This window comes from Pelodiscus sinensis, chromosome 3, assembly GCF_052426305.1.
Source record: "Pelodiscus sinensis isolate ZL-2025 chromosome 3, ASM5242630v1, whole genome shotgun sequence".
NCBI lineage: Eukaryota > Metazoa > Chordata > Testudines > Trionychidae > Pelodiscus > Pelodiscus sinensis.
Genome location: NC_143054.1, coordinates 4,142,690 through 4,154,020, shown reverse-complemented (window position 1 = coordinate 4,154,020; position 11,331 = coordinate 4,142,690).

The following is an 11,331-nucleotide window of genomic DNA, read 5'->3' as shown; positions in this document are numbered from 1 at the left end:
CTGCTGCGGGAGAACGGTCAGCGAACGGCGGGGAGGGGGGGAGGGAAACACTGTTCCCATCTAAATCCTGCCGGGGACCCACCTCTTTCAGGACGCCCCCAGGTGAGACCCCCTCCGTCTCTAAAAGCCAGCACCTCGCCCTTTCTAGCTCACTGTTTGGTTCTCTCTTTCCTGGTTCTTACCCAGTGACTCTGCACGGGGATTTGCACAGCAAAGTTTCGGGTTTGGTAGCTTGCCAGCAACTTGTCAATCGCCCCGTTTTCAGAAGGCGTGCATAACAACCGGTTGCCTGCCACACCAAGCTCTGACACGTCGGATTAGTCGTGCAAACAGCGGGAGAAGTGGAGAAACCTGTCAGGCTCGGAGACGGATTCTTTGCTGGACTTCCCTGTTTAAAACGGAACGGAGAAAAGGCCGTAAGTTAGCACCCCAGGGAGATTCGTTTCACAGTGTCTTCTAGGAGCGAGAGCAATAGAGCAGCGCTGGAACGAGTCTGCTGTTCCTTGACTCTCTCCAGGATCTCGTCCATGCATGGAACAGCCTCCTTACCCCGCCCTACCTCACTGCTCCATGTTCCCATTTCACAGAATACTGGAATCCCAGGGCTGGCAGAGGCTTCAGGAGGCATCGAGTCCAGCCCCCTGCCCAGAGCAGGACCAACCCAACTCAATCATCCCAGCCAGGGCTTGGTCCGGCCGGGACTTCAACACCCATAAGGATGGAGATTCCACCCCCTCCCTAGGGAACCCAGCCCCGGGCTTCCCCACCCACCTAGGGAAATAGCTTTTCCTAATCTCCAACCTAGACCTCCCCCACTGCAACTTGAGCCCATTGCTCCTTGTTCTGCCACCTGCCCCACTGAGACCAGCCTCTCTCCAGCCTCTTTGGACCCCCCTGCAGGGAGTTGCAGGCTGCTCTCAAATCCCCCCTCACTCTTCTCTTCTGCAGAGTAAACAAGCCCAAATCCCTCAGCCTCTCCTCGTAGCTCATTTGCTCCAGCCCTGAATCATTTTGCCCCCCTTCCCCCGCTGGACCCTCTCCAACGTGTCCACCTCCTTTCTGGAGCGGGGGGCCCAGAACCGGACACAATATTCCAGATGTGGCCTCACCAGAGCCAAATAAAGGGGAACCATCACTTCTCTAGACCCGCTGGCAATGCACTGAAGTCCTGCCTGACGACCCAGATCTTCCCGGGTGCTGAGAACATGTGGGTCAGGAATACCTGTCTCCCTCTTCAAATATTTAAAACCAGCAACAATTCAAGAGACCCCCCGCACATGCATGTGCCAAAGGGAACCGGCGTAGGACTGCAACCTGTGTCCTTCCTCCCCGCAGCCTGTCCCTGCTCTTCATCATCCCCATGAGGGGGGTCTCTGTGAAATCCTGCCCCTCACCCCCATTGACGTTGACTCTCCTCTCTCGGTAATTCTCCTTACCCCTAATTGCCCTTCTGTTGGGCCTTTGAAGGAGCTGCCTTATCTCACCCGCCCCCTCCAGCATCCAACAGGGCTTCCACGGAGCTGAGTAGCTGCCTTCGGGCCTCTTCTCTTCTCTCTCTCCGCCCTTTCTCTCTGGATAATCGCCCCCACACACGCAAAGTCCACCCCGCCCCCCTCCGTGCTGCGGGCTCACCGATCTACCTCTCGGCTCCAGAGCAGCCTCCTTCCGCCCAAACTAAAATGTGGGCCTGGGTATCTGACCTCTCCTCACCATGTCCAGCCACCTGCTGTCTCCCAACACGGCTAAAGCAGAGCTCTTTCCTGGGATAGGGGCCCCGCCTTGCACGTGGCGGCGTGGTGTTTGGAGAGTCGGTTGTAACATCCACGGGCCGCCCACTAGCTGTGGTCCTTCCACGCCCTGCTAAGCAAGTCTCCGTGGTGTGTGTATCTCACCATCCTAAAAGTGCACGTTTGGGTCCTGTGTGGATACCATGTGCCCCTCTACTACCGCATTATATGAACGAGGACTTGCCTGTTCAGCGCAGCGAGGTTGCTTCCGCGGGCACGATTTCTCCGGAGGAAATCCTTTGAACCTGGCAGAGTGTAAGATACTGGGTGGGGTCCGGGCACCGCTGAGTGTGTCGGATCAGGGCGAATGGCTCAGAACCAGGCTACGGACAGGCCAGGTCTGGGATCTTTCCCTGTCAAGGCACCAAATCAATCCCATCAAGCACCTCGGCTGCCACTCTGGCCAGCAAGAAGCCTCACAAGCAAAACCCCGAAAACACCCCAGTGCTCCCTGTTCCCCCCCAGCCCCTCTCAGACGGGGGAGAGGTTCTAACCCATCCCCCACCTCCCCTCACACACCCCAGCGCTCCCTGTGCCCCCCAGACCCCCCCTTATACAGGGGAGAGGTTCTAACCCATCCCCCACCTCCCCTCACACACCCCAGTGCCCCCTGTGACCCCCAGCCCCCCCTTATACAGGGGAGAGGTTCTAACCCATCCCCCACCTCCCCTCACACACCCCAGTGCCCCCTGTGACCCCCAGCCCCCCCTTATACAGGGGAGAGGTTATAACCCATCCCCCGCCTCCCCTCACACACCCCAGTGCCCCCTGTGCCCCCCAGACTCCCCCTTATACAGGGGAGAGGTTCTAACCCATCCCCCACCTCCCCTCACACACCCCAGCACTCCCTGTGCCCCCCAGACCCCCCCTTATACAGGGGAGAGGTTCTAACACATCCCCCACCTCCCTTCACACATCCCAGTGCTCCCTGTGCCCCCCAGCCCCCCCCCCCCACACAGGGGAGAGGTTATAACCCATCCCCCACCTCCCCTCAGACACCCCAGTGCTCCCTGTGCCCCCCAACCCCCCTTACACAGGGGAGAGGTTCTAACCCATCCCCCACCTCCCCTCACACACCGCAGCACTCCCTGTGCCACCCAGCCCCCCCTTATACAGGGGAGAGGTTCTAACACATCCCCCACCTCCCCTCACTCACCCCAGTGCTCCCTGTGCTCCCCAACCCCACTTTACACAGGGGAGAGGTTATAACCCATCCCCCACCTCCCCTCTGACACCCCAGTGCTCCCTGTGCCCCCCCCAGCCCCACATCACACAGGGGAGAGGTTATTACCCATCCCCCCACCTCCCCTCACACACCCCAGTGCTCCCTGTGCCTCCCCAGCCCCCCTCACACAGGGGAGAGGTTATAACCCATCCCCCACCTCCCCTCAGACACCCCAGTGCTCCCTGTGCCCCCCAACCCCACTTTACACAGGGGAGAGGTTATAACCCATCCCCCACCTCCCCTCAGACACCCCAGTGCTCCCTGTGCCCCCCAACCCCACTTTACACAGGGGAGAGGTTATAACCCATCTCACTGACTCAGGACCGGTTCTCCCAGTCCCAAAGGACCAGCCACAGTCCCAGAGCAATTTACGCCTCAGATCTCACCCCAAAGAGCTCGCTGGGCCCGTCCTGTATAATGTAACATCTAAATGTTTATCGATGAAAGACAGAAACGGCTGAGAGTGAGACTGTGAAGGAGAACACGTGACACCCGTCAGTCACCCAGTCCTATGCAGGCTCTCAGCAGAGATGTAACAAACTGCCAGCTGACAAGTCTCTGGAGTGCATCCTTTGTCAGGACGGGTCAGCAAATCCTTCCCGGCCTCTGCTTCTATCAAAAGTGCTTCTGGGCTCAGGAGCCAGATGGAAGACCAGACGGAGATGCCCTCGTGGTACTTTTCTATGCCTAGGGCCTCTCAAATGGGGGCTGGGCACATGATCACGTGCCTGGTCTCTGTCCTTCGTGCACGTAGCCATGCTGCACTGGCTGGTCTGCAGGTTCCCAGACGCCTTCCTCAGGTGTCTATTGGCAACCCTGAGAGCCTTTGTCCCTACAGTATCTAGGCTGTCATCCTGGGGCATTTGGGGTGCGTGGTTTGGAGTCGGCTTTGCCCTCTGCACCTCTCTCCTCCTTGTTATCGGTTCATTTTTTCCCACCGCTGCTGGTTGCAGGTTGCGTGCGCTATGGGGACATGCCTTCTGAAATCAAGTGTCATACCAGGTTGCTACGGAGTCCTTCCGTGGGCGTGTTCCTCCCTTCCGGAATGGCTTGCCGCATGCGTTCTTGGCTTTGTCCAGCCTTCTTTAATAGTCTGAAGTGCTGATCCTGCTTTGACGGGTCTCCATCATTCTGGGAGATGGAAAGATGTAGACTCTCCCAAGTGACTGGCCCTCCCCTTCTTGCCACCTCAAAGGGCCCTTGCCAGCTGGCCCACAGCTTCAACTCATGTCTCGGTAGCATCACTAATACCCTATTGCCAGGCTCAAATTCCCATAACCAGGCTCCTCTGTTGTAGCGTTCCTAGCAACACTGGGCTTAAGGGAGGTGGTTCTTTGCAACTCCCCCGAGTGCCAGACTCTTCCAGAGCTGGCGCACGTATTCTACTGGGCCTGTAGCCCTGGGTTCCCAAAGATCCCAAATCCCAGGAGCTTTCTTCCATACAGCAGTTCAAATATCCCCTACGGAAGTTTGTGAGACTGCCTGTATGGCAAAACGAAGGGGCGGTAGGAGTCAGTCTCAGTGATGGAGAGTCTGAGGCCACAAACTTCTTCAGCATCACCTTCAGTGTCCCGATGAAGCCCGCCAGTAACCGTCTGTCTTCTGCGGGTGGCAGACTGACGTCTTAATGGATGCGGCCTCTGGTTGCTTACACCGTTCACAGGGCTGGGTCAAAGATGCGGACTGACTTCGCTGCGACCCACCAGGCGGTGGAGACATGACAAGTGATCAAAGCGAATGAGAATCCGTTCGTTGCTTGTCAGAGTCTATTTCCTCTTCGTTCTTTTATTCCTTCTGACTTTCACTTTCACACCTACAATCCTCTGGGTTTATCTTTCTGGTAAACATGGAGGTTTGGTGTAACACATGAAGGACAAAATTCTTCTTCCGACCAAATGAACAGTTGATGACCCTCATCAGGGAAATTCACCTGCCAAAACTGTTGATCTAGAATGAAGGCTGCAGGCAGTCAGCTGTGCTCCTGGGGCTTGTTTTGGCTAGTTACAGCTGCCCAGATCAGATTTCTGATTCTAGTTTCTCTTTCTTTCTCGCTGTAGCTTTAATCCCCAGAAGTGCTCTCCCATGTCTGTGCTTTCTGGCAAACAGTGCAGGTGGGGTGAAACGTCCTATTATGGCAGGTTCCTACCCCTAAATGTGTTAGCCTTTAAAGGCGCCATTGAACTCCTTGTTGCTTTTCCTGTTATGGCTTATTTCCAAAACCAATTCAGTGATTGGTTCATCTTACCAGAGCAGGGAGATCATTCTGGGTGAGCCATTCAAACAGGTTTCCTAAGATTGGAAATGAAGTTAGCACTAGAAAGACCCACTGATCCCATCCAGACAGTCAATGAAGAATATTTTTGTTCCAGGAAAGCGAAGGGTTCCCATTACTATGTGTCACATTTCAAATCCCATTTCCATACTTGTGAGTCAAAAGAGAATGGAGGGGGGAAGAGATTGTGTGCACACAAGGAGACATAAAACTCAGAAGTGCACAGAAAATCCTGAACTCTAAGGGGCCAGAGTTAAGAGAACATCAAAGCAGCCAGACTGGGTCAGACAAAGGGTCAATCTAGCCCAGTGTCCTGTCTGCCCACAGTGGCCAGCGCAAAGTGCCCCAGAGGGAGTGAACAGAACAGGGAATCCTCCAGTGTTCCCTCTCTTGTCACCCATTCCCAGCCTCTGATGAACAGAGGCTAGGGACACCATTCCTATCCACCCTGTCTAACAGCCATTGATAGACCTCACCTCCATGAATTTATCAAGTTCTTTTTTGAACCCTGTTAAAGCCCTCATCTTCACAACATCCTGCAGCAAGGAATTCCACAGATTGACTCTGCACTGCATGAAGAAAAACTTCCTTTTGTTTTAAAACTGCCACCCATTAATTTCACTTGATGACCCCTAGTTCTTATGTTGTGCGAACAAGTAAATAACTTTTCCTTATTCACTTTTCCCACACCAGTCATAATTTTCCCCCGAGGCTTTGCAAAGCCGCAAAGCTGTATACCCGGCGTATAAGACGACCCCCGATTTTGGGGGTATGTTTTTTAGCATCAAAAGCCATCTTATACGCCAGAAAATACGGTACTTTACGTTTATCAATATTAAATTTCATTTGCCATTTTGTTGCCCAATTACTTAGTTTGGTGAGATCTTTTTGAAGCTCTTCCCAGTCTGCTTTGGTCTTAACTATCATGAGCAGTTTAGTATCATCTGCAAATTTTGCCACCTCACTGTTTACCCCTTTCTCCAGATTATTTATGAATAAGTTGAATAGGATGGGTCCCAGGACAGACCCTTCGGGGAACCCACAAGTTACCTCTCTCCACTTGGAAAACTGACCATTTATTCCTACCCTTTGTTTCTTGTCTTTTAACTAGTTATCAATTCACGAAAGGGCCTTCCAACTTATCCCATGACACCTTACTATATTTAAGAGCCTTCGGTGAGGGACCTTGTCAAAATCTTTCTGGAAATCTAAGTACACTATATCCACTGGATCTCACATGTCCACGTTTGTTGACCCTCTCAAAGAACTCTAGCAGATTAGTAAGGCAGGATTTCCCTTTATAGAAACCATGTTGACTTTCCCCCAACAGATTATATTCATCTATATGTCTGACAATTTTATTCTTTACTATAGTTTCAACTAATTTTCCCAGTAGCAAACTGGTCTGTAATTACCAGGATCACTCCTAGAGCCCTTTTTAAATATCGGTGTCATGTTACTTATCTGCCAGTCATTAGGTACAGAAGCCGATTTAAAGGACAGGTTAGAAACCACAGTTAATAGTTCCATCATTTCCCATTTGAGTTCTTTCAAAACTCTTGGGTGAATGCCATCTGGTCCCGGTGACTTCTTACTGTTAAATTTATCAATTTGTTCTAAAACCTCCTCTAATGACACCTCAATCTGGGGACAATTCCTCAGATTTGTCACCTAAAAAGAATGGCTCAGGTTTGGAAGTCTCCCTAACATCTTCAGCTGTGAAGACTGAAGCAAAGAATTCATTTAGCTTCTCTGCAATGACTTTATCATCTTTGAGTGCTCCTTTAGCATCTCGATCGTCCAAGGGCCCCACTGGGGCTACGTCTACACTGGCCCCAAATTCCGGAAAAGTGACGCAAAGCAGGTAAGTCAGCATAGGGAAATCCGCAGGGGATTTAAATATCCCCCGCGGATTTAAATAAACATGTCCGCCGCTTTTTTTCCGGCTTTGGGAAAAGCCGGAAAAAAGCATCTAGACTGGCGCGATCCTCCGGAATAAAGCCCTTTTCCGGAGGATCTCTTATTCCTACCTGAAAGTAGGATGGTACATGGTCCTGCTGTGAAGACAGCAGACTGGACATGATGACTTTTCAAATTCCCTTCCAGCTCTAGGAGATAGGCAATCTCCATGCACCTTTCTGTTTTCCTCACTGTTACCTCAGTTTGTATGTTTATTGGTTGTGTGGATGGGAAATTGTGAAGTAGTGTGTTCTGAGTCCTGATTAAACCAGACTAAGGCAGTTGGTTTGAACCATCTATCTTAGTTCGAACCAAGGAAGTTTTCCAGTTGGAAGTTTCCTGCCTTTCCAAATTGCACATGGGACTAGTGCTCTGCACCCCATTCTAATTCTTTGCACTCGGTACCAAATTGCTCTGCACTCGGCTCAAAATAGCTGCACATGGTTCAGAATGTTATGCACCCCACCCGCAAAAGAGTGCACTCCGCACCTTTGGAATCTTCCCGCTGGGAAGTGCTTAAATACCCCAGTTCAGTAGCGGTTTGAGTCCCTTTTCCTTGTGGGTTCCTGATTGTGTTTGGTTCTGTAGAATGTCTCTCTGTGGTAGCGTCAATGGTAGAATGAGTGAGAGAGTGTGAGAGGGTGAGCTTAGTCAGTGTAGTGTTTGTGTGAGTGTGGTGGATTCTATTTCTGGGTTTTTATGCCTGTGCAGAATTCTGGGGTGAAAACCATTTGGATCCCATTGGATTATTACCGGAGAGCGGAAGGCCTTCGACTTATAGTCCATATCCCATCCATCATCAAACCAGAAGGTCTGATCCTGAAGTGACATCAAGGGATCACCTCACTGTTCCTCTGCCACGGCTTGCAACTAGCCAAAGCATAGAGGTCGTGAGTGCCTCAGCTGCTCTAGGCCACGTGAATGTAATGTATAGTCCTATTGTTTAGGGGTCTTTACTATCTACTTTGTCTTCGGGGATAGGGAGGATTATAGAGTTATTGTTACATGCTGTTCTGTATTTTAAATTTATAATATATGGTTTGGCCCCAAATTGAGACTCGGAGTTTTATTTGGAAAACCATGCGCCGGTGATAGATACGGCCACGAGTAATCGGCCTCAGGCGATCCCTTCTTCTGGTACTTGGGATATTTACCATCTGCACTATAAGTCAGGGCGTGTCCAATATTAGGTTTTAAATTAATCGTTACTGCGTCTCAGGGTAACATCACTAGGATTTAACTTCCACTTTTTAAATGATGCCTTTTTATCTGTCACTGCTTCTTTTACTTGGTTGTTAAGCCACAGCAGCACTTTTTTGGTTCTCTCATTGTGGTTTTTAATACGGGGTGGGCCTCTATTGTGGTGTCTTTGAAAGTGTCCATGCGGCTTGCAGAGATTTTACTTTTGTCGCTGGGCCTGTTCATTTCTGCTGCTGTTGACTCTTTGGCACCAGCCTCTGTCTGTGCAGCCAGGCAATGTTCCTTGCAGCGGTTTCTCGGGGCCTTCCACCTCCTGAGTCGGTCGACTATTGGTCTGCTCAGCTGCTGGCCCAGGACCCCACAGAGGACTTGGCTTGCTAGACGAGACCTCCACTGCCTTCCTAATCCAGCACCAACTGAGTGACGGGGTCCTCCTTTTATATCTCCTGTCCTGCCCTTGCACTTCCTGCCAGGGGGCAGGGAGAGTTTGGCTCTGCCCATCGGGGAATGTTGTAGTCCACGCCTCTTAGGCCTGGAGAGAGACAGTGCGGGCTATGAGAGCAAAGACAGCCACTGATGGCACCAACTTTATTCTCTACTGCTTCCGCTGCTTCCCTATCCCCGTGAAGGTGTGTGGAGAAATGCCTAGTTTCTCTATGAGGTGGAGTCCTCGTACAGCTGGCAATCCTAGCAGGGGACTTGTTCCTCCTCGTGTTACATAGATCATTGTCCTTTCTAGAGTTTCCCAAGGAGCTTCCTTGGGAACATTCAAGGCGTTGTTCCTAGCCCCACAGAGCATCTTGCTTGGCCTTGGCAGATATCCATCCCTGGAGGGATTCTCGCCTTTCTGGGTGTGTTTTAGTTTCCGTGACTCCGGCCCCAGTGTAAACTCCCAGCTGTTTCAATCCAGGCTTGTGTACCCAGGGTGGTGTCAGTTCTATTGAGAATACGTTTCTTAGAAATGTGGCGTTATTGTTGCCCCGTGATAACACGCCCTCTTGGACCGGTTCCAGAAACCCTGGTGACCTGCGTGCTACTGCCAAAAGTCCCATTTTGTGGCATCTCCTACAGTCTGTTCCTTTTGCTGGCCATTGCTGCCAGTGGTGGCCTGGTGTCTTCCCATATCTTAAGAACATAAGGTCCGTCCAGCCCAATATCCTGTCTGCCGACAGTGGCCAATAGCAGGTGCCCCAGAGGGAGGGAACACAACACGTAATCATTACATGATCCCTCCCTTGTCACCAATTTCCAAACAAAGGTTAGGAACACCATTCATAGAATCATAAAATCATAGAATACGAGGACTGGATGGGACCTCAAGAGGTCATCAAGTCCAGTCCCCTGCCCTCATGGCAGGACCAAGTACTGTCCTACCCATCCTGGCTAATAGCCATTGATGGACCTAACTTCCATGAATCTATCTAGTTCTTTTTTGGAACCCTGTTAAAGTCCTAGTCTTCACAACATCCTCTGGCAAGGAGTTCCACTGGTTATCTCTGCCCTGGGTGAAGAAAAACTTCCTTTGGTTTGTTTTAAACCTGCTGCCTATTCATTTCATTTGGTGACCCATGGGTCTTATATTATGGGAACAAGTCAATAACTTTGAAATATCTGGTAAAGATTTTCCACGGCTTCTCCAACCTTCTCGCCTCGTCAGTTTCTTGGCTCTCCCACTCTCTAGCTGTGAGCTCTGTTCTTTGCTCCTTTGACAATTGCACCTGTTCTCTGTACTGCGTCAATGCTGTTTGATACAGTGTGGCTAGCATGTAAGTCACACCCCCATTTCTCTGTGGTCTCTTGCATTCTCACTTCTGCTGTAGCTGTTTCTGTGTCTCACCGGCACTGTGCTGAGAAACTAGTGTAGCAATGGGCAACCCAGACTAGTGAGCGGGCTGCAGGAGCAGCCTCCTTCACCTCAGGTGCCGCAAGATTGTCGCAGCCAAGATGCTCTCCTGGGAGAGGGGAGTTTTGCGCATCTAGAATTTGCGGGATGGCTCTGTAACAGCGCTGTGATTGGCTGCAGAGGCAGAGCACGGCTCTCTCAGCCAATGCGATGTGCAGTCAGCACGTCCCTCGCTTCACGGGTCTGTGCTTTACATGCTTGTCACTCCAGTCATGCTGGTTGGGAAAAAATCTACACAGACAAAACCCAGCAGAATCTGACAACCCTATGCACAGGCAACGAGAACAAAACGTCTTGTGGGCCGCAGGTTGTCTACAGCTGAACTAGTGTCTCTTATGCAAACTACTCTCCTGTCTCTTATTAGTGCTTGGTTTAACATTCCACATTTGCAATGTTCCGCACATATTTTAACATCCCACGAGTGCTAGACTTCAGTGGCTAGAGAAAAGGGCCTTGAATATCCTAGGCCGAACATATTGGCCTTCTTGTAGCCGGCCGGCTTGACTTTGTCACACTTGCAAGAAATTGTAGTGCCAGATGGTTTTTTTGTTTGTGTTCATGCCATTTTCTGCACTGTGTTTTTAATAAATACACCCTGTTTTAGAGAAAACAGCTGCTGTGTGTTTGTTGGTCCTCCTTTGAAGGGAGCAAGGAACAAAAGCAACTTGCATCCACAAGGAATTGATAGGCCTGCTAGCATATCGTAGACAGTCAGCTGTGAACCACGCCAAGTCAGGACCTTTCACTGGGAGGAAGGATCAAAGCAGCGATGCCAGAAACATCAGGGAGCGTGCATCATGATGCAGTGTTTTGATTGAGATGCTCGACTTCAGATCTTGTCGCAATGCCTATTTGTAATACAGGTAGTCCCTGACTTACGAATGAGTTACGTACCAAACGCTTGGTCGTAACTCGATTGGTTTGTAAGTTGGACTCCATTCTTTTAAATGTGACCACGCTGTTCGTAAGCTGTTTGCGCTTCATG